The following is a 26,781-nucleotide window of genomic DNA, read 5'->3' on the forward strand; positions in this document are numbered from 1 at the left end:
AAATCATTAATAACTTATATCGAAATCAATTAACACAAATTATTGTATAGTGCATGTCACCAGATGAATAGTGATGGCAAATATATACAATCTGTTGAGATAAATCACCCTGTGACTAAATATTATTCAACACTAAAGATAAATAAACAAATAACGAGAATCAAATGAATTGTTTCAAGTTCTATCAGACAATGTCCACTTCCTAAAAACATTGTTACCATCACCACTGTGAAAGTTCCTGAGAACATAATATAATGTATCCCAGTGAAATCATAGTCCATACGTTGAATCTTCAGATCATAATCCAAATAATAAAATAGTGAAGAAACTGTGAAAAAAAACGTTTAACCAGTGTCTCTTGAATAAACAGCAGATTACATCTACACTCCTCCACCACAGCGCTCTAGATGTGACTCCTCTCCCCTTATGTGATTACACTCACCCGCTGTATACGCCTCACACTTTCGTGTTTGGCTGGATGTGCTTTTCCCCTTTACAGGGTTTGAATGGGATATCCAAATTTCCAATTTGGAATGCAGGGCTGGTGCCACGGCTGTTCCCATAGACGCCACGGCTGTTCCCATAGATGCCACGGCTGTTCCCATAGATACTATCATGCAACAAAGAAAAGATTTGCTTCCATAGCGTGATACAGTATAAAACTTTTTAATCACACATAAAAAACCTCTCACATTGCACTCACATCAAAGGATGAATAAACACGCCAAATATAAAAAGTCACAGCACTCTTGAATAACTCATACTGAAGCATAGGTGGTCACGGCGGACCCAGGATATGCGGGAATGATGGATAGTCTCTCACCGCTCCTTGACTGTACCGCCGCTTTACAAGGATCAATGTAAGATGTTCAGCCTCCTATATGTACCTCTCTCATTCGCCTGTTAGCCAAAATCCGACATGTTTCGTCATAAAATTGACTTAATCATGGACCTGGTCACTAGGCAAGACAAACTGACTTATTTTCCCCAAACTGCTCTCAATGGGCAGTGTATAATCATCAGTCCATGATACAATCTAACAAGCTTTTAAAAATGATATGTAAATATCATTCCAATAATCTGAAGCTCAATTGCACAAAAATAAAAGTAGAATTATAATCTATACAGATATTGGTAGTGAATAGCAGTGGAGAATTTCCACAGAGGGAGTCGCTCTTAACATATCAATCTGCATCGGTATGTGTAGCATCCTATCTCCATAGTGCAGCCTTTCCCCTATCCCCCCAATTTCTAAGAGTTGCGTAAACCCCACCACATTCATCCCACTGAGTTTACATAAGAAGCAATGCGGGAGAAGTTGGTAAGATACTAGCATGTATGGCTGGGTAAATGTACACATCCGGGGACACCTGATCCGGAAACCGGTGGGAGAAATGTGAACACCGGAAGTACATACCTTGCAGACCGCCGTCCAGGCTAGTAGGAGGGGGATAGGGATGAGTCGCGCCGTTGAGGAAATGACGCGCCTCCCCCTGTTTGGAATAGAGTATAAATGACTACAGCGTATATCGCGTGACCACGCCCTCTGAAGACGTAATCACGAAACGCGTCAGGGCGTGGTCACACGAGTAGTGAGGGTGATCAGTAACAGATGAGGACCCGGGTCTCAACACACAGGCAGTGACGAACGAGGTAACCAGCCTGGCGGTGAGAAGCTTGTTCTGTGCAACTGACATCCAGTTTTACATGCTTTTAATTGACTGTTTTAAAGTAAGCGCATTTGTAAGGGGGGAGACGGGTATTGTTAATAAAGGATATAACACTATATTAGACCCCTTGCATCTTTTACATGTCCATGTACAATGAGTGCAACATAAACGGAGGAGACAGGAACAGGCAGCTGAATCGCATGTAGCAGAGATAAGCTCAAAAGCAGATAGCTTCTGGTAAGCGGCCAATTGTGTGGATACACATAGCGGTGAAAAACTGGTGAAGGTGTAGGATTGTCCTCACTCATATCTACACATATGGGAAGATCATCTCTGTGATGTATGCTGCTATCACGCAGAAAGTTGGAAAGGACTCTGTCACTTTTGTGTGCTGGACTGCTTAATGCCAGACTGTGATTTATTCATTCATGTGTTTGAAAGTTCTTAGAGGATTTATGTTGGTTACTAGCGTCTATTAAGAAAGCCAGATTGCAACGAACCGAGTCTAACTGCATGGTGGGAACAACAGGTGACTGGTAGTTCTACCAATAAGCAGTAAAAGCGCTGTTAGTGTTTGATTTGATGTCATTAAGTCAACCACATTGAGTTATATTATTGTGTTTTTGTTATATAATAGCTGCTGAATTTACTAGTATTTTCCCTAGGTGGGAGTTTTAGTCCCATACATGAGCGCTGGGGATAGGTGCATGTACACTAATTTTGGAGTAGATACTCCTGTTCTATATTTATATTTACTGAGACTTTTGTCTTTATACCACGAGTGAACATGGATGCGGTTAATTTTTTGAATAATCGTAATATAGATTTGAGTACCATTTTTTCTGCAGAAGAAGATTGGGAAGAAAATGAGGACTTGAATGTTACTTTGAACAGTCTGGCGAATGCACTTGAAAAACAAATCTGCACATGGAGGGATATAAATGCATTCGAACACTATATAAAGGAACAAATAATCATGCGGAGCATGAGATGGGAAGTCAGCCCGCAGGATGGCCTAGATGACCCAATTTCTGCCACAGAATGGTTGGAGTTTTTTAATGATGTAGGCATGAAACTACAACATTTAGTACTTAAACGAAAAAAGAAAAAAATGGATATACTAAAAATTAAAATAGCACAATTACAATTAAAAGTAGAATCCATCAAGGGCACACCAAAATTAATGAGTTTTGATGAGAACATTAAGAGGAGATTAGAGAAAGTAGGCAAAGGGGTACAAAAGAAAAAGGCAAAAAAAGTTTAGGAGAGATATTATAGACTTTAAGACAAATAAAATTTATACATGGCAGGATCCAACAACAAGTGCTGTATTAAATAGTGAGAATAGAACTAATATATACAATACAACACAACCATCATCTTCAAATACACAACAGACTGCACAAGTACCACACAATCAACAACAGAGTAGAACAAACAAGTCTCCATCTCGTCCCATACACTTAATACATAAAGAAAGAGTAAAAGGCAGTATAAACGGGGAGAGGAAGGGACCCTACCCCGGGCCACATCCAGGGAAAACAGCTATAATGTAGATATCCAGAACAGATATGAGCCCTTATATGAACTAAACCAATGAATAAATTTAATGTCTATATGGACATACACAAATATGTAAGAAAATTAAACATCAAGAAATACGTTTTATCCAATGATACAACCACATGGGCTAATAAAGTTAATGGTACAATTGGTATAAACAGTGGACTAAAGAATAAGTCACTATTTAACCCACCACACCCCTCGAATCACCAGGTGGAAGTGTTCAAACAACTAACACTAAAAGATCTAAAGACTCTACAAGTACAGAAACAAGTGAACCCTAAGCACATCGTAGAGGGCATTAAGACATTGGAGAAGAGAAAAAACGTAGTAGTACGGCCAGCAGATAAAGAGGGAGGAGTGGTAATTCTAGACAAATCTTACTATCACTCCCAATTACAGACCATGTTAGAAGATCAGGAAACATACATTTAACTCAAAGGTGACCCTACGAAACAGTATCGAGAGACGCTTTTCAACTTAGTGGATCACGGATACTATAAAAAAATTATTACAAAAAAGGAGAAAACAATATCTTTGCCCCAGTTACAACAGGATCCCTACTATCTACACAGTGCCCAAAATACATAAAGATGCCACTAAACCACCTGCCAGGCCAATAGTAAATGGTATCCAATCAGTTACAGCAAGACTAGGCGAATACCTCGATGTCTTCCTACAAACCAGCGTTAAGATCACCAAAGCATATTTGAAAGATACCACTGCTTTCATACAAAAAATCAAGCAAGGTAATTTAACAACAGAGAAGGAAACATACCTGGTTACGGCAGATGTGTCATCTTTGTATACTATAATACAACACGATGACGCACTACTAGCACTCAATTGGGCCCTGTGTAATAGGGACGACATCCCTTTTGAGCAGAAAAGATTCTTGGGTATGATACTAGATTACTGTTTAACTCACAACTACTTCTGGTACAATGGCGACTTCTACAGTCAGAAGACGGGAGTCGCCATGGGAGCCAAATTCGTTTCATGAGTCAATGGGAAGACAGGTGGATTTATCAAACCAGACGTAGGGAACTCACGTTCTACAGTAGATATATAGATGATGTGTTCTTCATATGGGAGGGCACAGAGGCATCATTGAAGGAATTTATGGAACATCTAAATAGTAATCCGAACCACATTAAACTAGATTACAGCTTGAATCAGCTACAAATACATTATCTGGATGTAGAGGTAATAAAAGAAGGGAATCACCTATATACAAACGTACTTCAAGAGCACAGATAGAAATAGCTTCATCCCCATACATAGTGGACACCACCCAAAATGGCTGATGAATATTCCCAAAGGGCAGTTCACTAGGATAAGGCGTAACTGCACAATAAATGAGGATTACACTACACAAGCGAATTCACTTAAATTGCAGTTTGAAGAGAAGGGATATAAACCCAAGATACTGGACAAGCTGATTACAGATGTAGGCCAAAGAACTCAGGATCAATATTTACAACCAAAAATCAAACATAAAAATACTTCCTTTGAATGGGGATTCATCTCTAATTATCACAAACAATATAAAGACGTAGAGGCCATCATTACCAAACATTGGCACATTCTCCAGATGGACAAAATAATTGGTAAGACCCTACCACAAAAACCACCGTTCATATATAGAAAAAATGCCACATTTGGTGACCAGGTGGTTAAAAAAGTGCTGGACCCCCCCAAAAGACTCAAAATGTTCTGGGAACAAACTGGTTTCCATGCTTGCAGAAGATGCAAAGCATGTAGACAAGTAACCACCCATTTAAGGGGGCTAACTAAATTTACATCTACAGCCAACAATAAAGAATTTCAAATCAAGGAATGTATTACATGCAGATCCACACTCGTAGTATATGCATTAGAGTGCACGTGCGGCCTCATGTATATAGGTCGCACGAAACGCACGCTTACCACACAAGTGGCGGAACACATCTACAATATCAGTATAGGATATAAAGAACACAGTGTATCATTACACTTTAGAAATAAGCATAAGAGAGACCCAAAGGGACTAAAATTTGGGGGGATAGGCAAACTGTACCCTAACTGGAGAGGGGCCAATATGGTAAGGGAGATTTCCTGACACGAAACGGAATGGACTTTTTTAACAGACACACTTAGCCCTAAGGGCCTCAACATAGAATTGGATGTAAACTGCCACATTAGCAACTATTAGAAGAGAGCGAGGTAGGCCCGTTTTGAATGTTTGAATAGGTTGAGACCCATTCGTCTAATTATCTGTACTTAAATTGGAGGAATGGGGAAGCAGAGGGTAATATTGATGCTGGTAATGCTCTTGAGATATGAATATGTCTCGGTGTATTACTAGTGTGAATGTAGGTATGTATGACCACTGCGACTTTACCCTATATATTATACACAATAGCTGATTGGTGGGGACAATAATATACTAAAATCACTAGAAGATAATACTGACATTAATACTAATAGGCAGGAGGGGTAAGCCAGTATTAGAATGCCTCCGCAGATAACATAAGATACTGGATAATCCATCCAAATAGAACAATGAGGGGTTAAGTTCTAATGGTACATTATGAAACATCATGCATCTCAGTTGGTGCAGTAGAACTTATGCCTTTTCAGTCTAAACCTCTTTGTTTATTCATCTCCATCGTGAGCCATATGTTTCGATATTTTTAATTTAAGTGTTTTTTATATGATCTTATAAAAAGTATTTTTTTATAATTCGCGTAATAACCATGCAGGCTATATGCAACAAGCATAAGAGTTGCGTAAACCCCACCACATTCATCCAGCTGAGTTTACATAAGAAGCAATGCGGGAGAAGTTGGTAAGATACTAGCATGTATGGCTGGGTAAATGTACACATCCGGGGACAATTGATCTGGAAACCGGTGGGAGGAATGTGAACACCGGAAGTACATACCTTGCAGACAGCCGTCCAGGCTAGTAGGAGGGGGATAGGGATGAGTTGCGCCATTGAGGAAATGACGCGCCTCCCCCTGTATGGAATAGAGTATAAATGACTACAGCGTATATCGCGTGACCACGCCCTCTGAAGACGTAATCACGAAACGCGTCAGGGAGTGGTCACGCGAGTAGTGAGGGTGATCAGTAACAGATGAGGACCCGGGTCTCAACACACAGGCAGTGACGAACGAGGTAACCAGCCTGGCGGTGAGAAGCTTGTTCTGTGCAACTGACATCCAGTTTTACATGCTTTTAATTGACTGTTTTAAAGTAAGCGCATTTGTAAGGGGGGAGACGGGTATTGTTAATAAAGGATATAACACTATATTAGACCCCTTGCATCTTTTACATGTCCATGTACAATGAGTGCAACATAAACGGAGGAGACAGGAACAGGCAGCTGGATTGCATGTAGCAGAGATAAGCTCAAAAGCAGATAGCTTCTGATAAGCGGCCATTTGTGTGGATACACATAGCGGTGAAAAACTGGTGAAGGTGTAGGATTGTCCTCACTCATATCTACACATATGGGAAGATCATCTCTGTGATGTATGCTGCTATCACGCAGAAAGTTGGAAAGGACTCTGTCACTTTTGTGTGCTGGACTGCTTAATGCCGGACTGTGATTTATTCATTCATGTGTTTGAAAGTTCTTAGAGGATTTATGTCGGTTACTAGCGTCTATTAAGAAGCCAGATTGCAACGAACCGAGTCTAACTGCATGGTGGGAACAACAGGGGACTGGTAGTTCTACCAATAAGCAGTAAAAGCGCTGTTAGTGTTTGATTTGATGTCCTTTATCAGTATAGGGACTAAGGTACAGTCTGCTAATCATTCACAACCTACTTGTTCCACAAAGGTCCTTATAAGGACTGGTAAGGTATAGGGTACTACAGTACATAGGGTTGGGTGAGGTACAGTCTGCTATTCCTTAAGGACTGGTATAGGTCCACAATACATAGGGTTGAGGTGCACTACTGCTGACTGCTGCCCTATACTGCAGCAGTCCTTTATCAGTATAGGGACTGAGAGTTTTGTCACAGGGTCATTTAAAAAATGACAGGCAGAGGAAGAGGCAGGCCCTTCCGCAGGGGGGGTAGGGGTAGGGCAGGAGCAACAGGCTTGAGCCAAAGTGGGAAGTTGCAGAAGGTGCGTTCAATTCATTTAAAGGACGCACCAGACTTGGTTGAGTGGCTCACTCAGCCTTACTCTTCTGCACCCTCCTCATCCTCTCGATCTGCACCCTCTTCTTCACTCTCTGCTATGTGCACCCCCAAAGACATTACCACCAACAACACCACCACCACCACATACCTGCCGCTTGAGTCACAGGAATTATTTTCCGATCCATATCAAGACATTTCTGATGTGCAGCCACTCACACACACTGGATCAGGAAGAGGAGGTAGCAACAACCACCACTCAGCAGTCTGACGGCAGTATCCAGATCAGCCCAAGGAGGAGGTTGGTCCCCGGTGTTGCTGTCTACTCCGAGATCTCTACTTATAGTGGTGGGGAAGGTGACGTCGATGATGACGTGTCTAGTGATGTCACGTGGGTGCCCACAAGAGGGGAAGAGGAGGGGAGTTCAGAGGGAGATATGGACCAGCAGATAGGGAGGAGAAGCAGGAATAACTTACACTGCACAGGAGGGACAAAGCAGACTGCAAATGTATCAGGAGCGAGTCATCGACCATGTACGGTCACATCTGGCGCTCCCAGGACACCGGCACATGGCTCCACAGTGTGGGCTTTTTTTAACGTGTCCGTTGCTGAAAATAGCGTTGCCATCTGCAATCTTTGCAGTCAACGCATTCGTCGCGGTAAGCCCAACACTCACCTAGGGACGACCACCTTAAGAAGGCACATGAGCAGCCATCACCGAGCCCAGTGGGAGCATTGGAACACACAAAGCCACACTCCAGGCTCTCACCATCCAGCCTCGTCTTCTACTTCTCCTTCTCCTCTCTCCTCACAATTGTCCTCCACTCCAACTTCCATCACGCCAAGCTCATGTTTTTCTGCAAAAAGGCAGGCTTCCGTGGGCCTAATGTTCGAGCGTAAAAAAATTATGACGCCGGATAACCCTCTTGCCCAACGGTTGATGGCTGGCTTGTCAGAACTCATAGCCCGCCAACTACTGCCATATAAACTGGTGGACTCGGAGGCCTTTTTCGCAAATTTGTGGCCATTGGAACACCACAATGGAAGGTCCCAGGAAGGAAGTATTTCTCACAGAAGGGCATCCCAGAGCTATATGGCCATGTTCAGCGGCAAGTGAGTGTATCTCTGGCACACAGTGTCGGTGCCAAGATACATCTGACCACAGACACGTGGTCTAGCAAACACGGGCAGGGAAGGTATATTACTTTTACTACCCACTGGGTGAACCTTCTGACAGCCGTCAAGCATGTAATCCGTGGCACCCGTGTTGATTTGGTTTTACCGCCATGGATTGCATGCAGGCCTGGCTCTTCTTCTCCTCCTCCTCCTACTCCATCCTCCTCCCTCTCCTCCTCGGCTGACTCCTCCTTTTCCGCTGCTAGCGTATCTTCCGCTGCGCCGCCCAAGCTCCCCAGAACCTAGTCGACATGCCAGGTGAGACGTTGCCATGCCGTGCTGCGTCTGTTGTGCCTGGAAGCCAAGAGCCACACTGGCCCGGCACTCCTTTCAGCTTTGCGTTCACAGGCAGATCAGTGGCTAACACCGCTCAATTTGACAGTTGGTAAAGTGGTGTGTGACAACGGTGCCAATCTGCTTAGCGCATTGAAACAGGGCAAAATTACGCACGTGCCATGCATGGCACACGTCTTAAACTTGGTCGTGCAGTGATTCATTGTCAAATACCCTGGGGTCCAGGACATCTTGCGGCAGGCAAGGAAAATCTCGGCCCATTTCAGAAGATCTTACACGGCCATGGCTTGCCTTGCTGACATTCAGCGGCGACACAATCTGCCGGTCAGACGTCTTATTTGCGATTGCCCGAAGCGATGGAACTCAACCTTCTATATGCTTGATAGGCTGCTCCAGCAGAAACGTGCAGTTAACGTCTATCTGTATGAACTCTGCGGCAGAACAGGTTCTGGGGAGCTGGGGTTTTTTTCACCGCGCCAGTAGCTGCTCATGCGCGACACATGCAGACTTCTGCGGCCATTTGAGGAGATCACCAAACTGGTCAGTCGCAGCCATGGCGCCATCAGTGACATGGTACCTTATGCCTTCTTTATGGAGCGTGCATTGCATCGTGTCATTGATCAAGCTGTGGAGGAGCAGGAGCGGGAAGATGAGGAAGTCGCAATGCTGGATGAATTCCCAGGGGGGGCTACTCTATCTGAGACAAGTCAACAACAGGAGTCTGAAGAGGAGTCAGAGGAGGATGTTGCCGGGGCGGATGAGGAGGAGCAAGAAGAGCATGCTTTAAACCTTTCTGGGATCCCTGTTGTTGTGCCTGGATGGGGAGAGGAGAATGAAGAGGACGACATTATCCTGGATGATGAACAGGAGCCAGGCCACCACACTGCTTCCAGTTTAGTGCAAATGGGGGCCTTCATGCTCAGGGTTTTTTTTTTTTTAACAGAAACGTTTTTATTGATAAAATAAGGCATCATTACAACTTATGTACCATTCTCAATACACAGATAAGTACAGAGATCAAACCTTCAATCTAGTTCACCATAAAGGAGAGAATAGGGGAGGTGAAAAAAAAAAGAGTTACCGAACCCAGGGGAGACAGAGACATGAATGCCGGGTAATTAAAGTATTGCAAACTCACTTCAGACACTAAGAGAGCGAGCACTCAACCATGGGTCCCAGATACCACCAAACTTCTTGGGGCATTTCCGATCCATATACCGTATATACTCGAGTATAGGCCGACCCGAATATAAGCCGAGGCCCCCAATTTACCCCCAAAAAAACTGGCAAACTTATTGACTCGTGTATAAGCCGAGGGTGAGACATGCCTGTCCATCCCTGTGTGTGTGTCCGTCCATCCCTGTGTGTCCGTCCATCCCTGTGTGTCCGTCCATCCCTGTGTGTCCGTCCATCCATCCCTGTGTGTGTGTGTGTCCATCCATCCATCCATCCCTGTGTGTGTGTGTCTCCATCCATCCATCCATCCATCCCTGTGTGTGTGTGTCTCCATCCATCCCTGTGTGTGTGTGTGTGTGTGTGTGTGTGTGTGTGTGTGTGTGTGTGTGTGTGTGTGTGTGTGTGTCCAGCCTACCTGTGTCCCGAGCCTGTCCCGAGCCTCCGTCCCGTGCCTTGCCTCCTTGCCTCCGTCCCGTGCCGTGCCTTGCCGCCGTGCCTTGCCTCCGTCCCGTCCCGTCCCGTCCCGTGCCGTGCCTTGCCTTGCCTCCGTCCCGTGCCCTCTTCGTCGGCGCCTCGGCGGCCATTGTAAAATTCAAAAGCTGCGCCGCCGCCTTCGCCTGTGATAGGCGGAACACTGAATTTCCCAGCAGCCTGTGTTCCGCCTATCACGGACATCGTATCATCCTCGTCCGTAGTACGAGGATGATACGATGTCCGTGATAGGCGGAACACAGGCTGCTGGGAAATTCAGTGTTCCGCCTATCACAGGCGAAGGCGGAGCCGGAGGCGCGGCTTTTGAATTATAGAATGGCCGCTGTCTGTCTGCTCGACACGCTGATCGAGCGGGCAGACAGCGATGACTCGAGTATAAGCCGAGGGGGGCACTTTCAGCCTCAAAAAAGAGGCTGAAAATCTCGGCTTATACTCGAGTATATACGGTATGTCAGCTTATAGAGCGGTAGCACCGAGTCCACTATTGAGCGCCACTGGGAAAGCGTGGGGGGGATAGCTGCTTCCACATCTGCAATAGCACCTTTCTGGCATAAAAGCAAAGATAAAACAGTAAAAGACTCTTATAAGTGGCCTGTACCACTGGGTCTGTTATTCCCAGAAGAAGCACCTTAGGGTCCATTGACACTGAAAGATCAGTGACCACATTGATGTCTGATAGCACCTGCTGCCAATAGCCCTGTATGGCTGGGCATTCCCATGTAACATGGTAAAAGGTACCAATTGCCTGCTGACACTTAGAGCAAAGCTCAAACTGGGCGGGATATATTTTGGCTAAGCGCTGAGGGGTATAATAAGCTCTATGTATAAATTTCAGCTGGATGAACCTGCCCCTTGCAGAGATTACCTTGGGGATATAGTGTTGCAGGGCTAAGTCCCGCAAGGGAAGGGATGTCCCCCCTCCAAACCTGATATAAGGGCGATTCCCCCCCCGCACGCTCACAGGTCAAGCGGAGATATAGGTAGGAGAGAATTCTGTCCACCCTACGAGAGATGAGAAATCTCTCTATCACATGAGGCTCCACCAAAACTTCCCCCGGAAGTTGGGCCTGCGTTGCATGTTTTAACTGGAGGTACCTGAATAGCATCCAGGAGGGAAGTCCATAGGCCTCTCTAAGGTCCGGAAAGGGGAGGAGAGCCCCAGTTGGCATAATTTGTTCAAGTTTGTATATGCCAAATCTGGCCCAGAGGTTGGGGTCCGGGATAGAGCTAAAGTGTGGGAGTCTGGGGTTGCCCCATAGCGGGGTATGAGGGGAGACAGAGTCCGCCGCCTTAACAGTGGCGGTGACTTTTTCCCAGACTTGAATTGTGGTCCGCATCAGGGTCGTTACCTGTGGGCTGGACTTGGCTCCCCTATAAACTAAATTCGTCAGGGCTGCGTGAGAGGCCAGAATCGCTGCCTCCAACATGACCGCAGGGTTATATTTAGATTGAGTAAACCACCATCGGACTGTGACTAACACCGCCGCCCAGTAGTACCGACTGAAACAGGGCAGCGACAAGCCCCCCAGAGACAGTGGAAGCTGCAGCTTGGCCCTAGAGATCCTCGGAACCCTGCCACCCCAAATAAATGAGGAAACTACCCCATCCAGCTTGTGGAAGAATGTGGCAGGGATAGGGACGGGGGTATTTCTAAATACATATAAAAATTTAGGGAGGAACGTCATTTTTAATAGATTGACCCGTCCCATCAGTGTCAAGGGCATTTCGCCAAATCTCAACCTTGAGATCAAAGGCTCTAACTTAGTATGTTGTAATGAGAGAAGTGCAAAAAAACTAGCAATTGCGTACAGCCAAATACCAAACCCACTGAAACTTACCATCCCCCCCACCCCACGCTACCCCCCCAACTTGGGCACGTTTGAAACCCAAAAAAAAACATGACACTCAGTCCCTTGGGAGCAATGTACCAAAAGAGCGCCTAGAAGTCTCAGTAGAAGGCACTCGTGTCCAGTCTGCAACTGCGCAGTCAATCGGATAAAGAAATCATCATTACTGTCCTCCCTGCGGATAGGGAGTCACCCGGGCGAGTAAGCCCAGGGGCACAATTCTTGATGTTGCTTAAAGGTGTGGTAAAAGATGTTCAACTGTAAGGTGTCCACATGCAGAAACCCACACAAAGTAGAACAGTCCCCTCTCTTTCCATAACACAGAGTAGATAACAGGTGTAAAGCCAACCTTAGCCAGCGCTCTGAGTCCGACAGCCCAGCTAGCAGGGAAGGAGAAGAGGAAGGGGGGAACCAGGGGTAGATACAGGGGAACTCAAATGTCAGGAACAGGGCTCCCCCCTGAACAAACTATTAAGGGCTCACATAGTAAGTCAGCAACGGCCGCAGTAAGGACCCTTCAGTGAGTGCGGGCCACAGATAGAGAAGGGTCAATATTAGGCTCACCGGTTAATGCCACGGCAGAGACTCCAGCCAGTTGGAAGCTTCTTCTGGCGAGGTGAAAAATTTATGGGTCTCACCATCCTGTACTCTAAGGCGTGCTGGGAAGAGCATGCTATATTTCAGGCCTTTCTGCCGCAGGGCCATCTTCACATGGTCAAACAGTTTCCTCTGCTTCTGTGTTTCCACCGAAAAATCTGGAAAGATCATGAGCCGGGATCCCTCAAAACGCAGCTCTTCCACATTCCTGCTCTCTCTCAGCACCAGGTCACGATCCCTAAAATTTAAGAGGAGAAGGATAAGTGTGCGAGGGGGGGCTCCAGGAGGTCCCCTAGCCGCCGGCATTCTGTGTGCTCTCTCGACTGCGAAGAACGGCGAGAAGACCGCCTGCTGAAGTAGCTGGCGGAAAAGGCGCTCCATAAAGGCAGCATGGTTAGAGCCCTCTGATCCCTCCGGTAGTCCAATAACCCGGAGGTTGTTCCTCCGATTACGGTTTTCCGCGTCCTCCGCACGGTATTCCAGCGCGCGGACCTTGGTGGTGAGGCTATGAAGGGAGGCAGTATGCTCCGTCAGGGTGTCTTCCGCAGCCCCCACGCGGCTCTCCACCTCCGTCAGCCTGGTGCGGAATTTGTCCATGTTCCTCCTGATCAGCCCCATCTCAAGGTGTATGGTGTCAATCTTAGCCGTCAGTGTGGATTGACACGTGCCAATAGCTTGCATAAGGGCTGAGAAGTTGTCCTGCTCCCGGAGCGCAGGGTCGGCAGAGTCTGTAGCAGCAGTCTGAGACGCCATGTCTGAGAGCGTGCAGGGCCGTGATCCTCCACCACGAGGCTGAGCATGCGGCCTATAGGCTCTCAGCGGCATCCTTGACTTCTTCTTACCGGGCATACCACTCCAGGATGGCACTAGCTGGGTGTCGGTGACCTCTGGAATATCGTCATCCACAGGGAATCAGGATATGTAGTAGTTCAGTCTACGGAGCTCCCGTACTATGCCTCTGCTCCGGTCGCCATCTTGGACACGCCCCCCGCTCCAGTGTTTTAATAGGGACCCCCGTATAAAAAGCATAAGGGTCAAGGACCAGTACTGGGTGGCAAAGTACTTAGACCCCCGGTACAAACACAAAATGGCGTAAATGTTACCGTCATCACAGAGGGCTGTCAGAATGCAGAACTTCCAGGCCTTGCTTCGAGAAATGCTGCATTCTGCTTTTGCGTGCGCTGGCAGAGGAGCAATTCCCACTCCCAGAGAAGGAGTTGCGGGTACCAATCCAACAGCACCTGCAAGAAGAGGCAGGTTTGAAGATGTGTTGGTGATTTCGGATATGAGGTCATTCTTTCAGCCGACCCATCGACAGGTGTCATCCGGATCCAGCATCAGGGAATGCCTAGACCGTCAGGTGTCCGACTACATCAGGTTAATGGCCGATGTGGACGCTCTGAGGAGTGATGAACCCCTGGACTACTGGGTGGGCAGGCTTGACCTCTGGCCAGAGCTTGCCCAATTTGCAATCGAACTGTTGGCTTGCCCCTCATCCAGTGTCCTGTCCCAAAGGACGTTCAGCGCAGCAGGGGGGATCGTGACCGATAAGCGTACTCGCCTAGCTCACGACAGTGTTCACTACCTCACATTTCTAAAAATGAATGAGGCACGGATCTCGGAGGAATTCAACACATGTGACCAGTAGACCATGTATATGTCTATAAACAATTTTTTAAATTGAGCACACAGACCTTCTTTCTTCATTTGGCTCACTTCCTTGTCCAAAAAAAGCACACCGTACTATATGCCCGTACCCTCCTGTTTGAAGAGGTTGAGCGGTGTCATATTTCTACTGGGGCTGCTTATCATGAGGGGCTCCCACCATCCCTGTGCTGTGCTGACTTCCTCCTGGGGCTGTACCTCTGCTGTGCATATTATGAGGGGCTCCCACCATCCCTGTGCTATGCTCATTATGAGGGGCTCCCACCATCCCTGTGCAATGCTGACATCCTCCTGGGGCTGCTTATTATGAGGGGCTCCCACCATCCCTGTGCTGTGCTGACTTCCTCCTGGGGCTGTACCTCTGCTGTGCATATTATGAGGGGCTCCCACCATCCCTGTGCTATGCTCATTATGAGGGTCTCCCACCATCCCTGTGCTGTGCCGACTTCCTCCTGGGGCTGTACCTCTGCTGTGCATATTATGAGGAGCTCCCACCATCCCTGTGCTATGCTCATTATGAGGGGCTCCCACCATCCCTGTGCTGTGCTGACTTCATCCTGGGGCTGCTTATTATGAGGGGCTCCCACCATCCCTGTGCTATGCTGACATCCTCCTGGGGCTGCTTATTATGAGGGGCTCCCACCATCCCTGTGCTGTGCTGACTTCCTCCTGGGGCTGTACCTCTGCTGTGCATATTATGAGGGGCTCCCACCATCCCTGTGCTATGCACATTATGAGGGGCTCCCACCATCCCTGTGCTATGCTCATTATGAGGGGCTCCCACCATCCCTGTGCTATGCTGACTTCCTCCTGGGGCTGCTTACGGTGCAGGTGTCAGTGCTGTATATCACGGTGCTGTTGTCAGATCACTCTATCACGGTGTAGGTATCATTGCTGTATGTCACGCTGCTGATGTCAGTGCTCTCTATCACAGTGCTGGTGTCAGTGCTGTATATCACGGTGCTGGTGTTAGTGCTTTATGTCACGCTGCTGATGTCAGTGCTCTCTATCACGGTGCTGGTGTCAGATCACTCTAGCATGGTGTAGGCGTCATTGCTGTATGTCACGCTGCTGATATCAGTACTCTCTATCATGGTGCTGCTGTCAGTGCTGTATATCACGGTGCTGGTGTTAGTGCTTTATGTCACGCTGCTTATGTCAGTGCTCTCTATCACGGTGCTGTTGTCAGATGACTCTATCACGGTGCAGGTGTCATTGCTGTATGTCACGCTGCTGGTGATCATCTCCTGCACCCTCTTCTTTGCCTACCCTGACCTTCCCTCTCCTCCATTGCCTTCATGCGCTCCACAGTCCTGAATTGTCACAACAATTTCACATATAAAAAAAGAATGCTTGTAGTTGTCGATCCCAGATTCACCTCATACATGTGTTATGTCATTGGCCATGTGGTGGGACTATGTTTGCACAGCTAGTAATTATTTTGTGGCTGCAAATTTGACCTGTAGGTTTGCAAAGTTCGCCTCCCATTGAAGTCAATGGGGCCCGCCGCGAACGTTACGGTTCGCGAACTATCGGCCGCGTTCTCGAAACGTCCCGTCGGAAGTTCGTCTATCACTAGTTATGCGCACCCAGGTTAAAAAATTAATTTTGTGCTCATGGAATGTCCGGGGAATGGGAGATACAGAGAAAAAAGCAGCAGTTCTCCTGATTGCAAAGACATACGAGATGGCTATCCTTTGTTTGCAGGAGACACATCTTACTAAAATCTCTATTCCCCAATTGAGATGGAGGAACTACAGCACACAGTTCCATTCAGTACACACCTCCTATTCTAGGGGAGTGAGTATATTTGTTAGATCAGGGGTGGCTTTCTCTTATATGCAGGCTAAGGTGGATGAATATGGGAGATAAATTTTTTTTATATTGTAAGATTGAGAACAGAGTCTGTGTATTGGCAAATGTGTACCTCCCTCCACCCTTTAACGTTTCAATCCTTTGTGACCTTGCTGAGTTTGTTGTGGATAACCCGAGAGTGCCGGTGATAGTAATGGGGGACTTCAATATGGTAATGGACCGGAGACTAGATAGTGTCCCCGGGGGGAACCTAACGGGTGGTGTCACGGATAGCCGGCTCCCCGATTTTTTTAGGGGAGACAGGATTGTGGGACATCTGGAGAATACGGAACCCGGAGGCCCGACAATACTCGTGCTTCTCCAGGACACATTCGACACTCTCCAGGATCGACCTAGTGCTTGGAAATGACAAAATGATGTCTATCATAAAGAATGTGAACTACAGACCAAGGGGTCTGTCGGACCATTCCCTGACAATATCACTAGAGCTGGGCGAGTGTAACCAACCTGGGGAGTGGAGGATAAACCCATTTTGGATCGAACTGATGGAGGATCCGAACGAGATATTGGCATCAATGGGAGAGTTTCTCGATTTGAATAGAGGTACCGCCTCAGAAGGAATAGTGTGGGACACTCTGAAGGCTTTCCTAAGAGGCATAATGATCCAACAAATCTCAAAAATTAAAAAACAAACTAAGGACTGGGATAGACTAATAGGGGAGAGGGTAACTACAGCAGAGGAACAGTATATCAATGGCCCAACACTGGAGAGACTTAGGAAATGGATAGAAGATCAACAAAATTACAGATTAATGACTCTTAGAAAAATAGAGAATAAACATCTCTTCCAGAAACAATTTGCCTTTGGAGAGGGGGAGAGTGTGGGACGTATGCTGGCACAATTAGTTAGGGTGAACTCCCCCCCATCCGTTATACCCACGAAAACTATAGGAGATGGAAGGGTATCCTCATATACTCCACAAATAGTGGGCAAGTTTAAAGAATATTATGAGGACTTGTATAGATCACAACAGGAGGAAATGGGGGGTGAATGGACAGCTTTTTCAGGGATCTGAATTTTCCCTGTCTTAATGAAACAGATAGAACTGACTTAGATAGACCTATAACGATAGAGGAAATACAAAGGGTCACTATTGAGATGGCGCAACAGAAATCCCCGGGCCCAGACGGACTCCCGACCGAGATATATCAGCAGTATGGGAAGGTATTGCTTCCCGAGCTGTTGAGGGTATTGAATTGGTCCTTAATGAGGGGAGAGCTCCCCTCATCGATGATGGAATCCACCATAATCACCATACACAAGGAAGTTAAAGACCCACTTGATCCTGCCTCATAGAGGCCTATCGCTTTATTAACCCTTTCATGACTAAGCCTATTTTCGGCATTTGGTGTTTACAAGTTAAAATCCATATTTTTTGCTAGAAAATTACTTGGAACCCCAAACATTATATATATTTTTTTAACAGAGAATCTAGAGAATAAAACGACGATTGTTGCAATATTTTATGTCACACGGTATTTGCGCAGCGGTGTTTTAATTGCAACTTTTTGGGAAAAGGGACACTTTCATGAATTAAAAAAAAAAAACAGTAAAATTATCCAATTTTTTTTGCATAATGTGAAAGATAATGTTACGCCGAGTAAATAGATACCAAACATGTCACACTTTATATTTGCACGCACTTGTGGATTGACGACAAAGTACAGTACCTAAAAATCTCAATAGGTGACGCTTTAAACATTTTTTTCACTACTGAGAACAGGCCAGGTACATAGAAGACAGGGTGAGTTTCCAGGGCCTGGGGTATTGTGATATTTCCACCGGGTGGGGAAAGTGAGGCCCACTGATTATTTATAGGGCGAGAGCCACGTGGCTACTGAGATTAACCATGTCTAGAAAAAGATCTCCTGAAGAGCAACCACCCCCAGAGGGTCCACAAATTACTCGCTCCGCTAAGGATAAAACCAACCAAATGGCGCTGGCGGCGGCGGCAAAATTGGAGCGATATGCCCATCCTGGCCCTGCCTCACCTGGTAAATCAAGTACCCAGCAAGTAAATATGCAGAACAAAGACCCTAAAGATCCTAAAAATCCTTCTGCTGATAGAAAGAGTCAAGGCCACTCCTCGGGCAACCCCCCACTCCATCGGTGGTTAAATCTGGCAGTAGCAAGGGATCAGGGGGAGGTAAAACAGCAGTGGCAATAACAAACACAGAAGTTGCATCAACGTTAACCAGCACCCACATATCTTCATCTGGTATTCTGGAGGAGGAGCCTACATTAAGAGATATATTGAATGCAATTAAAGAATGTAGATCTATAAAGGAGGAATTATTATCTATGAGACAAAAATTGAATAGGACTTTATTAAGGACTTCTGAGCTTGAGGAACGTGTAGGCGTGATCGAGGACGAGCTGAGGCCTGTGAAGCAAGAAGTTAAAGAGCTCAAAATGATAATTAATACACAAGCGGACAAAATAGATGAGATGGAGAACAGGAATCGAAGAAACAACATTAGGGTGATAGGTCTCCCTGAGTATTGTGAGGGAACTAATTTGATTGGGTTCCTCGAGGGGTGGTTCCGGGAACTTTTTGGAGTTACAGTATTTAGCCCTCTATTTGCAATAGAGCGGGCACATCATGCCCCTGTAAAAGCTCGCCATGGGGGGAGCACCCTAGGCCCATAATGATCAAAATCATTAATTATCAGGATAAAGTGTCCCTACGCGAGAGGCCAGGGTGAGGGGAGATATCAGGTTTAAGGGAGCTAGGGTCTCTTTATACCCTGACTTCTCGCCTGATCTTGAGAAACGAAGAGCCGAATTCACTCCAGTGAAGCGAGAGATGCTAAAATATAAGATGGAGTATGCGCTCCTTTACCCGGCTCGCCTAAGGGTGGTAGCACTTGGAAGGACTTCCTTTTTTAACACACCAAAGGAGGCTGCTCAATGGCTAGAAGAAAACAAAAAAGACTTATAAATACACATTATTAGGCAGTTTTGTCGATTTAAATATATGATTTCTTAAACACTTGATGTGAGGGGGGGAGGGGGGGTTGGGGAGGGGGGGGGGGTATGGCATATTAAAATTTCTATTTGTAGTGCGCACATATTAGGAGTGGGGAAAGGGGTTGAGTAGCGATGGATTGAGGAATATAAGTAGGAGTGTGTAGAGTGGGGCAATTGGGCTTCCTGTTTGGATGTAGATTTTGGGTTGAAGCACTTATTAGGAAAGGTGTAAGTATGTGGTGGGTGGGATGCAAGAAGGTCACGAGTGTACCCCTAGGGGGTCGCCCTGTGGGGCAAGGGGGGGGATGGGGGAGGGGTGTTTGGAAATTTGGGGGGTGGGAGTGATGGGGTAGGCAGGTGGGTCAAGGGTGTAAAATAATAACAATACAAGTATACACAAATTTAAAAATGTATTATCCAGGGGGCGATAGGAGAAGATATCACGTTGGGGTGGGAAAGAATTTAAATTACTATTTATCATGCATGAGCCACGTGTGTAAATTTAACCACTTCAATACCAGGCACTTAAACACCTTCCTGCCCAGACCAATTTTGAGCTTTCAGCGCTGTCGCACTTTGAATGACAATTGCGCGGTCATGCTACACTGTACCCAAATTAAATTTTTATCATTTTTTTCCCACAAATAGAGCTTTCTTTTGGTGGTATTTGATCACCTCTGCGGTTTTTATTTTTTGCTAAACAAATAAAAAAATACAGAAAATTTTGAAAAAAATGATGTTTTTTTTGTTTCAGTTTCAAAAATTTGCAAATAAGTAAGTTTTCTCCTTCACTGATGGGCACTGATGGGGTTACACTGATGGGCAATGATAAGGCGGCACTGATGGGCACCGATGAGGTGGCACCAATGAGGTGGCACTGATGAGGTGGCATTGATGGACACCGATATGTGGCACTGATAGGCGGCACTGATGGGTGGCACTGATGGGCGACACGGATGGGCACTGATAGGTGGCACAAATTGGCACTGATAGCTGGCACGGATTGGCATGGATGGGCATGGATAGGTGGCACATGTGGGCATGGGTTAGTCGGCACAGGTGGGCATGGGCTAGTCGGCACAGGTGGGCATGGGTAGGCGGCACAGGTGGGCATGGGTAGGCGGCACAGGTGGGCATGGATGGGCACTGATAGGCGGCACAGATGGGAACTGATAGGCGGCATTGTATTATAATATATTGTACTAATGGATGCCAATCAGTGCCAATCAATAATGCATGCCAATCAGTGATGCCCATTGTGGGCACTGATTGACATCCATTATGGGCACTGATTGGCATCCATTGTGGCGCTGACTGGAATCCCTGGTGGTCTAGGGTGGCATACCTTGTCCTGGGCATCCCTGGTGGTCTGGTGGCATCCCTGGTGGTCCAGTGTGGGCATCCTCGGGGGGCTGTGCTGATAATCGATCAGCACAGACCCCCCCTGTCAGAGGAGCAGCCGATCGGCTCTCCTCTACTCGCGTCTGACAGACGCGAGTGAGGAAAAGCCGATCACCGGCTTTTCCTATTTACACTGTGATCAGCCGTGATTGGACACGGCTGATCACGTGGTACAGAGTCTCCGTCGGAGACTCTTTACCGAGATCGTAGTTGCCGGGTGTCAGACTGACACCCCGCAACAACGATCGCCGTGATGCGCGCCCCCGGGGGCGCGCAGCGGCTCATAATCCTGATCACGTCATAAGACGTCCGGTCAGGATTATGCAACCACTTTGCCACCGTCTATTTGTTATAGGGCGGGCGGCAAGTGGTTAATGGAAAAGGGAAGGTCTTTTTTCTCTCCCCTTTTTTTTTCTTTTCTTTTTTCTCTCTCACTTTTCACTGTATTTTTTTCTTTTTAACTTGCCCGATTTATAGGTAAGCCAAGATGAGATGCAGGTGAAAAGAATGAAGGTAATATCGTGGAACATGCGGGGTTTGGGAGATCCGACCAAAATAAATGTGGTGCTATCAGCACTAGAAGGTAAAGGACCTGGACTGCTATGCTTGCAAGAGACATATTTGACAGGCGAGACGATTTGGTTTCTCCAAGGTCGGAAATTCCAAACCCAATTCCACTCTGTATTCTCAACATATGCAAGAGGGGTTAGTATCCTGATTGACAAGGCGGTCCCGTTTTTCTGCTATAATAGTTGTATAGATGCAAAGGGTATGTGCATTTTTCTATATTGTCAAATTGAAAATAATCCCTACGTGATAGCTAACATATATGTTCCTCCTCCATTTAAGCTGGAGATTTTACATGAGTTATTATCTTTTATAATAGATAAACCCGATATTCCCGTTATAGCAGTAGGGGATTTTAATGAAGTCCTGGACAAGTCCCTAGATAGATTTCCAACTGTAAATACAATAATAGCGAGGGACGCAACGAGACTGTCTCGCTTTTTACAAGAAGTGGGCTTATGCGACGCGTGGCGCACCCGGTATCCGCTGGAGCGGCAATATTCTTGCTGTTCAGCGTCTTTCTCTACTCTATCAAGACTTGACATGGCCTTGGTGAATAGCAGGGCGCTGGCACGGGTGGACGCGGTGGAATATGGCCCGAGGGGGGTTTCAGATCACTCCCCCCTAATATTGACACTTTGCGTAGGTAAAAGGCAGTATGTTGGGCAATGGAAAATCGATCCCTCATGGCTGGAGATATTGAAGGATTCTGATCGGGTAACATCTGAGCTAAAAGAGTTTATTCAGGTTAATATGGGCACGGCATCGACGGGAGCGGTCTGGGATTCACTAAAAGCTTTTTTAAGAGGACTTTTTATTCAGCAAATTGCTAGAAATAAGGCTGAGATGAAAAAACGGGAGGAGGAAGTTAGTAAGACAGTGCGAGTGGCAGAGCACCAATCCAACTCCTTCTACACAGAAGGTTTGGCTAGATAAACAGCAAGAGTATAAGATGACTATCAGGCGAAAGATTGAGAATAGACGCATATTTCAGAGGCAAGCGATTTTTGGGGAAGGAGAAAAAGTGGGACGTATACTTTCTTTGCTGGTTAAAGCAAATACTGCTCCCTCAATGATACCATCGGTTAGGACCCCAGAGGGAGAGATTACCTTTGAACCGACCATTATTAATAGCATATTTCATCGTTATTATAGTTCTTTATATAAATCCCAAGGGGGGGGAGATAGGGGAGCAACGGCAGCTTTTTTGGAGAAAATAAGTATACCAACTCTATCTGTAGAAGACTTTGTGGTACTTGAAGCTCCAATTACTATCGAGGAACTTAAAAAAGCTGTGACAGAGATGCCTAATCTAAAAGTACCAGGTCCTGACGGACTACAAATCGAGGTTTATAAAAGATATGGTGAGGTTTTACTACCGCAATTGTTGGAGACATTGAGCCAGGCCTTGGCGATCGGGACCTTGCCTTCCTCAATGTTGGAAGCCAACATAGTGGTTATCCCCAAGGAGGGCAAAGACCCTACGGATCCTGTTTCGTACCGCCCGATTTCGCTCTTGGGTACGGATGTAAAGATTTTAGCAAAAATACTGGCAACACGCTTAAAAAGAAGTATTCATAAGCTTATCCACCCTGACCAGTCGGGATTTATCCCGAACAGGTCTACCAGTATTAATATACGTAGACTTTATTTGAATATTCAAATACCGGTGGACAATGGAGGCTCCAGGGCCATATTGGCCCTGGACGCAGCAAAGCATTCGATAGTCTAGAGTGGGAGTACTTGTTTAAGGCCCTTGCTAGATTTGGGTTTGGACCAAATTTTATTAAATGGATAAAACTGCTCTACACCAATCCAAGAGCGAAAATTAAAATCAACAACGAGTTCTCTGAGATGTTCCAGCTGGAACGAGGTATGAGACAGGGCTGTCCCCTCTCCCCCTTATTGTTTGTCCTGGCAGTGGAACCATTGGCCATTGCCATTAGGGCGAACCCTGATATACGGGGATTTAGGAGAGGACAGATAGAGGAAAAAATTGCATTGTTTGCCGACGATGTCTTGCTTTTCCTAGGGGATGTCCAAACTTCGTTGAAAGCGGCGATGGGATTGATTAGAGAAATTGGACATATGTCCAGATTAACTATTAATTGGGACAAATCCGCACTACTCCCGATAGAAATGGAGGCCACCTATATTTCACAGGACATTGTAAATTTGAAGATGGTGTAGAAATTTAAGTACTTGGGGGTGTGGATTACAAGGGATGTAAACTCCTATCTGGAAGATAACTTATCCCCACTCCTGGCGAAGTTAAAACACAAGGCGGATATTTGGAGCCGCCTTCCCCTTTCATTGGCGGGACGCTGCAACTTGGTCAAGATGGTATGGCTTCCTCAAATTTTATACTTTCTTCACAACTCACCGATATGGATTGGTCTGAGGTGGTTCAAGAAAATAGAATCCTTATTTAGACTCCTTGTATGGAGAAAGGGGCCATCCAGTATTTGTTTACGGACGTTGCAGCTGCCGCCGGAGGAAGGGGGAATGGCGATTCCACATCCCAGACTTTATTGTTTAGCGGCTCAGCTACAGCACTTAGCAGGAGCAACAGCAATAAATGAAGGTAGTCCTTGCCATAGGTTAATGATGATAGGATGTCCACATAATACGCTTATGGAAGCCCTGGAGGCAAATTTGTTCGATATTTACTGCCCAACGATTAACCAGATCGTCAAACTTTGGAAAACAGTTAAAGCTTTATTGGGCTATCAGAAGGTATCCGTATTGGCTCCCCTTTGGGATAATAGAAATCTAATAGAGCTATTTAAAGTAGAAAGATGTAGGGAATGGGTAAACCAAGGGATAGATCAGTTGACTCAGATGTTCCAGGGTTCAGATATTAAATCCTTTGTTGATCTAAAGTCAGAGTTCCTGCTGTCGAACCGCTCATTCTATAAATATCTCCAGGTCAGACATGCAATCCAGGCACAATTTAGATCTCAAGAGGTGAAGTTGATTCAGATCCCTGTGCTTTCACAAATTATGTCCCTGGATAAGCTCAAAGGACTGATTTCATACTTATATGCCAGACTTGGAGATAAAATATTAGATCGTAATGGTATGATTAAAAATAGGAAAAGATGGAAGAGGGACGTGGGCCCATTGTCCACCCCTGATTGGGAGTGGATAATGGAACAGGCAATCAATGTTTCTATCTCTCCTTCTCAGAAAGCTTCCCACCTTTTCTTTTTCCATCGGGTATATTATACCCCTAGGAAAATGTTTAAACTGGGTTGGAGAGAGAACAATCAGTGTCCTAGATGCGGCTTGGCCGGAGACTTTATTCATATGTTTTGGAGGTGTCCGAAACTGTTTAGGTATTGGACACATTGGACATAGACCAGATAAATAGAATTTTCAACCTAACACTAGAGGCAACGGCGAGGACTTGTTTATTGGCTATACCGGAGGGACATACAATCCCTAAAAATACGACTACACCAGTCATTAGATTCTTTTTTCAGGCAAGGAAGTTAATTGCTCAAAAATGGCAGTCACACTCTGGCCCGCTAGTTGAAACTTGGTTAGCTAATGAAATAATAATAATTAGCAATGAAAGGTTTTTTTTCATTAAACAGGGTAACATCAAGAAGTTTAGGAGGATATGGGGCTCCTGGTTGTTGAAACTGGGGATTCCCCTATAATTAGATGGTATACAATAGGTATTTTTATAGATTACAGTCTTCTTTTAGTTGTCTTTTGTGTGCCTATTCCCTGTGGTTTTCTTTGTGGTGGGGGGGTGGGGGGGGGGCAGGGAGGGATGAAGTGGGAAGAAAATAGAACATATGTATTCGGGGGTAGAGTTACAAGAATAACTATTGAGGTTATTCTAAAAATATTAAGGGGAGGTGAGGTTTCTTTCTTTTTTTGCTTATCCGGTCTTTGTTGTATTTTAAATCTTGTTTTTCTATTTGATATTGAGATTAGAGGAAGTTTGTATAAGAATAAATTAAGAAAGAAAAAGTTAAGCAATTAAATATGTCACGATGATGTGGAATTGGGAGGAGACATAAATGAGCTGTAAGGTGAATAAAGTCTCCGGTATAAACTCACTGAGGTGACAAAAAAAAAAAAAAAAAGTTATGGATATAAATAAATGTATTATTAATACCAACAATAAAAAAGGGCTGCAGCCAATTCATACTAATTTAAGTTAGGCCGCGTACACACGCGGGGACTGTTCGCCCAACTTTGTCCGCTGAACAGTGTTTCGGCAAACAGTCCGCTCGTGTGTGGGCTTTCAGCGGACAGTTTCAGCGAACAGTCCGCTGAACAAGGTTTTTCGGAAATTCCGAAAAACTGTCCGCTGAAACTTTGTTTCAGCGAACAGTCCCCTCGTGTGTAGGCTTGTTCGTCAAACTAAGTTCCGCGCATGCTCAGAAAGAATTTACAGGGCGGAAGCGCTCGGTCTTGTAAAACAAGTGTTCGCATTGAAGCTAGCATATTCGTCATGCTGCTAATTTTGTGTTTTTTAAATATAGCCCGTTCTTTTCTTCTTCGTAATGCAAGAAAAGTGAAGTAGCATTGCTGCTTATATTCACACAGAGTTATACTACATGTGTGTGTGTGTGTGTGTGTGTGTGTGTCTATCTTAAAAAAATATATATATATATAAAATAAAAAAAAATAAAAAAAAATTTATATATATATTTTTATTTCTGAAAAAAAAAATATAGAATTTATCTATTACTATATATTTTTGGAACTACTATTGTCATATATTTTTTGTTTTTGTGGGGGGTTTGAAACAAGATGGACTTGCATTTTTTTTTTGGGCCAAGCAGAACTATGCAATTAGAGATAGATAGATAGATAGATAGATAGATAGATAGATAGATAGATAGATAGATAGATAGATAGATAGATAGATAGATAGATAGATAGATAGATAGATAGATAGATAGATAGATAGATAGATAGATAGATACCCAAACCAGCATTTTAGCTTACACATGATTGCATGTTCAAAATCAGCAGAGCTTCCCCTCATTTCAAATGTTAAGCCTCAAATTTACAGCGACTGCACTTCCAAGTGCACTTGCAGTGCTTTAAAAATTGCACTTGAAGTTAGCATATTTATATTAACATGAACGTGTGTTTTGTAAATAACCCCCAGCGTCTTTTAACGTGTATCTGCCTACTCACAAATAAACTTTGTTTTTTAAGCCAAAATTAAAAAAAAAAAAAAAAAAACATACAATATTTTTTTGAAATAATAAATTTTTATTTTTCCTCAGAACAAAAATAAATCAAGAGGGAGGCAACACTGGAGACAATTTTGACGTTTGTGAAGCCTTTTTTTCCCCCAGGCACACATCAAGTGAGTGGCCAC

Source organism: Lithobates pipiens, unplaced genomic scaffold (genome assembly GCF_037356315.1).
Source record: "Lithobates pipiens isolate NorthernLeopardFrog02 unplaced genomic scaffold, aLitPip1_a1.2 Scaffold_25, whole genome shotgun sequence".
Taxonomy (NCBI): domain Eukaryota; kingdom Metazoa; phylum Chordata; class Amphibia; order Anura; family Ranidae; genus Lithobates; species Lithobates pipiens.